Source organism: Dipodomys spectabilis, unplaced genomic scaffold, assembly GCF_019054845.1.
Source record: "Dipodomys spectabilis isolate Male_0828 unplaced genomic scaffold, ASM1905484v1 ptg000298l, whole genome shotgun sequence".
Taxonomy (NCBI): Eukaryota; Metazoa; Chordata; class Mammalia; order Rodentia; family Heteromyidae; genus Dipodomys; species Dipodomys spectabilis.
Window position 1 is genome coordinate 3,550,101 of NW_024870975.1, and position 7,223 is coordinate 3,557,323.

Here is a 7,223-nt window from a genome sequence, read left to right on the forward strand (position 1 = left end):
AGATGGCTGTTTCCTCTAGTTTGGAGATGCTGTTTTTAGGCTAGGTTCTGGGTAAAGTTGAGGTCTTTCAGCAAACAGTAGCTTTTCCCTGAGGGAATAGCTCCTGGGACACTCACAGAGCCCATCCTGGGGCCATTCTCAGGTTTTTGATTACTGAATTTCAATTGATTGTCTATGCTGCTGTATGGAGGGGCAGCCTCTGGCTCAGTTTACCCAGAGAAGAAAGTCACTCCTCCAATGGTGAGGCTTCCTTGCCTGGGCTGGTTGACTTTCCTTTGGGGGGAACTGAGCCAGGCAGTTCAAGTCAGGTTCCTGTGACCTCCTAAATGACTCTTGTTTTCTTCCAAGGCCTGAGTTGGAGATAGCTGTTCAAATGGTCCTTTTTTAATATCAAAGATGGAGATCTCTGATGGTGGTGGCAGGGAGGGGTGGCCTTCCCTCCTCTGCTCCCTTAGAGTGAGGATGTCAGGCTTCTACCCACTCCGGAGTCTTTGGTCCTGGGCTGTGTCTGGCCTGCGATCTGCCGGATGAAGATATCTGCTCCTCCTCAGTTCTTACTGGTGTTGAGTAAAATCTGCTTGCCTGCCACATCTGGCATCTTTTCCCAAGACTCTCTGTGCTATAGGTATGGAGGCTATGGCCACCGCTGCTGCTGCCGCAGCCACCACAGTTGCGGCTACCAGCAAGTGCTCAGATTTGTCTCCTTGCTTTGATTTTCCCTCTCTGGCCACTCTCTGTACTCTGATGGAATATTTGGTGTGGTTCTCTAGCCTAGGACTGTTCACTTGATCACTAAAACTGCTTTGTATGCCAGAAATTGTTTAGCCTCCAGCTTCTCCTCCGCCATATTCATCTGAACATATTTTTTGCCTCTTATTGAAGTGCATCTGATATTTTCATGTAGGGTTCTCCAAATATAATATTAATTCATTCATTTCATTAGGACAATTTCGGTCAATTTATTATCCATTATAATAATGAGAGCATGCTGTGTCAGACTCCTATCAATATGACAAAATACTTCATAAAATTAATTAAAAGGAGGAAAGTTTTATCTTGGCTTCTGATTTTATACATTTCAATTTACATTTCTTATCCTCATTGCTCAGGAACATGTGATGGCCTTTTTGTATTCATGGAAGCCAGGAAGTAAAGAAGAGGAGGAATGGGAGTGGGAAAGGGAGAAAAAGGATGAGAGGAAGAGGGAGAGGGAGAAGGAAAAGGAGAAGGAGAAGTAAAAGAAGGAAGAGGAAGAAAGGACTTTGATCTTAACATCCTCTTTGATTTCAAGTTCTGAGTGACCTAATCTCTTCAACTATGCCCACTTGAAAGGGTTCACCTCTTTATGGCAATGTAGTGAAAGCTAATTATTAATCACAATCCTTTATGATTTCAGATTTAATTTCTAGTGTAGTGGGTAGATCTTTCTATACAGTTGTGATAACTTCTGTTCCTAAATATCAGAGATGCTATTTGGCATAGCAGTGATTTGGTTATACCATTACTGGAGAGATGAATGAAATATTTTGAATGCAAATACATTTTATTTAGCAGATGCAGAAGCTTCAAGAGTTTCCATGTTGTGATCTTCAAAAATGACTATTTCATCTAACTCATAATGACATGAATTTTTCATAATTTTATAGCATTTCCATTCAAGTATTTATTATTTATAATGAGGTTCTTTCCTTCAAGTTGAAGGAAAAATAATCATTTATCTTAATTATTCTATAGAGTGTAGGTATAATATGAATTTCTTACCATTCAAAAATAACTTATATTCAAGTCTATAGGAATAATTGGATAAGTGATGGAATATCTTGCTTTAGTTATCTTATACTGAGATTGATTCAATTTGTAAAAATAACTGCTGACATAAAATAAATGAAATTCACTGTTTCTGTAAAAGGACTAGGTAATCAAATATCAGAAATATATGACCAGTAACTAAGATTTTTAAATAATCAAAAAATGTATGAAGCTACATTTTTGTGTCAAAAACTTTTAGGTTAAAAAGAAGAGAAAATCATGTGACCACATTAGATAATATTTAATTTAATGAAAAATTGCTTCATTCAGCCTGATAGAGCCTATTGCCTTTAGCTTACATGAGAAATTTGATTAATGATCCCTTTTTTGCTATTGAATAATAGAGTATTTCAATTTGTCCAAAGATTCTGTCATTTAAATCTTTGAGTGCATATTTTTTCAAAAAATTGAAAACTTTTTCACAGTACAGGTTCAGGTTTAATAACTAAATAAATATCTATGTTATTTGTTAAATTGATCCTCTAGCATTCAAATAATATGAAATTTATTGTATTCTTGGATATATGAAATCTGTGATACATATGGGTGTCTAAGCTTGTAATTCTGGCTACTCAGGAGGCTGGAGTTCAAAGCCAGCCTTGGCAAGAAAGTTTGTGAGACACATCTCAATTAATCACACACACATCACAAAACCCACACACACCTGCACACACACACACACACACACACACACACACACACACACACACACACACACACAAAGCCAGAAATAGAATTGTGGCTCAAATGATAGAGCAATATCCTTGAGGGAAATAAAAACAACTAGGGGACAGGTCTTGAGTTAAAATCACAGGAACAACACACAAACACACACACAATATATGTCTAAATGCTTATTTTAGTTTGAAGAAATAAACAATATCAGGTACAGTAATATTTGTTACATATCTTGCAACATTTGTGAAGTTGTTTTTAGTACAATATGTCTTAAGATATAATATAGGTCATTAAAATTAATATCAATCTAGTTAATATTTATAATTACTCATAACACCTTAGAGTACAGCAGTTCGTATTTTTCTATAAACATAAAAAATATTCTGAGTAAAAGAAAGAAAAGAAGATTGGAAGAATAATAGAAAGAGAGAAAGGAAAAAAGAAAGAAAGAAGAAAAAGGTAAGAAAGGAAAGAAGAAGGAAAGAGAGAAAGAGAGAGAGGTAGGGATGTAGGGAAGGAAGGAGGAAGGACAGAAGAAAGGAAGGATGGAAAATAGGAAGGAAGGAAGGAAGGAGGGAATGAAGGAACAAAGGAAGGAAGGGTGGGAGAAAGGAAGGGACAAACAATTTAATTTATAAAATCTATTTAGCCCAACATAAACTTCATGTAATTAATCCTTTAGTAAGTTCAAGTTTGCAATTTTCACTTCTTTGTATGTTCTCTATGCATGAATGAAACCAACAAATGAAGGATCATATATAACCAGGTGAATATGTTTGCATCTGTAATAATATGTATGCAAATCTTTTTCTTATTTTCTATACATCATCAAATAACTATTTGCATACCATTTACACTTAGTTATAAATATTCTAAAAACTGATTAAACCAAAGGATGTCAATATATTATATAATATGCATACAAGTATTTATAGTGCTATTAATATAACAGTCTTCATGCTATATTAATTATAAAAATTTTATTATATATTTTATCAGAGAATTTAGCATCCTCTGATTTTGGTGTCTGTTTGAGTCCTACAAGCAAGCCATGATTTAAATCAAAGGAGATCTGTATTTGTTGGCTCAATCGAATATTTCTGAAAGCGATTAACTCATCAGAGCTTGTTCAAATACATCAGAAGGGCCGTAGATAGGCTGTACCACGTTTACATGATTACCTATGATGTGATTCAAGAGCCACTGAACAATCATACTTCACTTTGCCATCACTCTAATTATTCCCATTGCAAGAAGAATCATTCACATAAGTCACATGATATAAACTTGTCCTTAAGTTATTATTTCTATGAAATAATATCCAAAGGATACACTACACTGAGTTAAAGAAAAAATTGCAAAGTGTATTGGACGTTGTAACTCCTTTCATATGCACATGTGGAAATTCTATTCCCCCGGCTGGTGACATTAGAATCAACCTTTCAGAGATGGCATTACAATAATGATCCTGATAAAAGAAGCCCAATATAACTACTCTGCCATATGAATGTCCAGCAAATAGATTGTGATGAACCAGAAAGTGGACCCCCAAAAGACAAGGAATTGCTTTGAACAAGCATTTTTATAATCAATGCTTAAGCTTCTAGCATATGGGTAATAAAATTCTGTTGTTTTTAAGCCACTTACTTTGAAGTATTCTCTTATAACAGCCCAATTGCTGACAAAAGGCAAAGCAGTTTTGAGTTAATATCACAAATTATGATAAAAAAAGACAGATGCACAGTAAAGGAGACCCATCTCAGCCATTCAGAGATTAGAAATGTGGAGAAATAACCTCATTTATGTAGGTTAAACATGGAAGAGAGAATGTGGTTAGCCCAAAGCCAAATGCCAAAAGCAGAGAAATTTAACAAAATACCATGAAGTTGAAACAAGTCTTAAAAGGGAGATCTGGGCTTAAAGGGAGTAGGGCACTTCTGCCCTAATGGAAATGGTGGACTAATACAGTCATATCACTCAATGTACATATGTGAGAATATAAGTAGGATACTTGAAGGGATAGGTGGTGTTGGGGTAAGGGAAGGAAGAAAAGTGGAAAGATTTCAATGTTCCAGATGTATTGTACATTGAAATGCATATATACTCTATTAAACACTGACATGATGAAGCGAAACCCCTTTGCACAACTTGATAAAGATTAAAACAAATTCGAAGTTTTAATATTAAGAGACAAAAATCATAAACATTTAGAAATAAATAAGAGGATAGCATTGACATATTGTTATGGCTTGTGTTTCTTTCAATATACAAAAATTTATGTGTCAAGTCTGCTGCAAATGTAAATTTTATTTTGCCAATTCTTTTTGCAAATTGCTTAAAATATAGAGAACCAAATTCCACAACCCCTTCACTTCCAATAAAAAAAATCTTATAGACCTTTAGGTTTCTCAGTTGTTTCTAAATATCTTAAAGTGATGCATTGGAACAAATTTCATTCTACATTTAATTTTAATTTTTAAAACACTAAATTCTTCTAAAATCCTCTCACTCGGACATAGGTATGGATAGGTAACTGACGTGGGCAGAATCAGAATTATTCAGAAGGCTGTAAATGGATGCTTATCTAATTTTCTCTCTTCTTGATCATAGAAAACAGACTGCCCTTGTTAGGAAAATGAGGGAGAATGGAAAAGAAATAGGCCGAACTCCATCATCAACAGGTGAGGACGGTTTATTGATGAACAGCGAGGGGCACAGCCCTTCCAGCAGGTTTGGAGGTTGTGTGAGGGAGCTGGGACAGGATCGGGTTTTTATAGGAAGTCTGAGCAAGGACGTAGAGATTAATGGAAAGCCCCTAGCTCAAGGAAGGTGTGGGCCCACAATGAGATGTTTACAGCTGGGTTAGGTGGATTGCCCTGCCTGCACTTCAAAGGAGTTCACATATACCTGGGTTTTGCCTGCAGTCTATATGGGCCTAGGATAGTAGGGTGGGGGTCAATCCTTCATATTCCATCTTCAGATACATATAAGGATAGGGCCAAGAGGGGAGAGGCAAGTTCTTCATATAGGACCTTTGGATACATAAAAAGAACTGGGCTGATAGAGGATTAACATGGAGTTATGAGAACAAAGCAGATTCCAATCATTTTGAAACCTGGAGTATAAAAGGTGGAGTATAAAAAGGGGTCTTTTCTGGCTGCCTTCAGCTGGCATGGGGGTGTCGAGAAGTCACTGGGGCTGGGGTCTTCAGGTCCATGTCTGTGCTCGGTCCAAGGCAGTGTAAGCAAAGCCTCTGGTTGCCTGCAGTAATAGGATGGCCTTGACATGGTCCCAGGTCTTGAGTCAGGGCTATTATCCTGTTAGAGAGAAACTTGAAAATGCTGTGATCAAGCAAAAGGCTGACAGGTTGATATGAGTTACATAGGAAAACACACCCAGGGCACAAACCAGAAAAGTTTCATTTGGATCATGAGCCCATAGCCAGTCAGAAACTAGGGCTGGATTGGAGTAGTTAAGGTAAAGGGCCTGGTGAGAGACTTTGATCATTTCCTATAAATAGCTGGTAACAAAGGCAAGAATGTAAATTCTTGTCCAGTTAGAAGTTAGACAGATATGGACATTAGATGGACAGGCTTCTCAACTTGTTTCTATTGACCTCCTGGCTCTGGTTAATTTTGAAAGGACAGGCACAAAGTGGCTGATGTGACATCATCTCCTCTTATACTTTTCCGCCTTGTCCTGGAATCTAGCTGCTTGTGGCTAGGATATGGGCTTTGAACTCAAGGCCTGAGCACTTTCCCTGAGCACTTCTGCTCAAGGCTAGCATCCTACCACTTTGAGTCACAGGGCCACATTTAGCATTTGGATGGTTAATTTTTGAGCCAGCTTCCAGCCTAGTTCTTTGCTGGTTGTATAGGAATAGAGTCTCAGGGATTTTTTGCCTGGGATGGCTTTGAATTGCAATCTTTGCCACAAAAACACTTTATAATTTCCAATCAAAGTAACAAGGAGATCAGTGGGAACAAGTAGAGCTTATGTGCACCCTGTCAAAAATTGATCAACAAATACTTGCCAGAACTCTGCAATGACACAACTCAATAGCTAGGATGAGGGTTTGAGTATAGCTTGACTGCCTGGGAAACCTTATAACCAAAGTGTGTAAGAGGCTCTCCTGGCCTATACATGTATTAATAGCCTAACAACATAGCTGGCTTTTTCAGGTCAGGCTGGGTAAGGTTTATAGAGAGTGTCCCACAAGAGTCTAGTTTTTGTAAATCTAAAGAAGTCTTTTACCAAGAATCAGCTGTGTGTGATCGAGTCAGGCAGGAGTCCAGTATACCATGGAGACGGTAGCATGCTTCAGGCAGGATCTTGGCTAGACTGCATCCCTCGGATGAATGGTTAATTACTTACAACATTATACACAGACTGGCTAAAGACACTTGACTTTAGATGGATATAGAGAATAACATGCTAGTTTTAATGTTAAATCACAGCCAATAATTACATACAAACTTTACTCATAAGCTGTCTTTTAAGGCATACTCATACCATCTCCTACATACTCGAATTTTCTGAGGACAGAAACAGATATGTGGAACAAACATTTTAAGACAATTCTTACCTCCTTACTGGTATTTTTCATCACAGCTGGTTAGTAGATGAGCTGGGTCTCATTCCTTTTACTACTACCCTTGATAAAAATGTTTTCTTTTAACAAACAGCACATTTGATAGGAAATATCTGTATCAAGAAATAGAAGAAGATAACTTTTT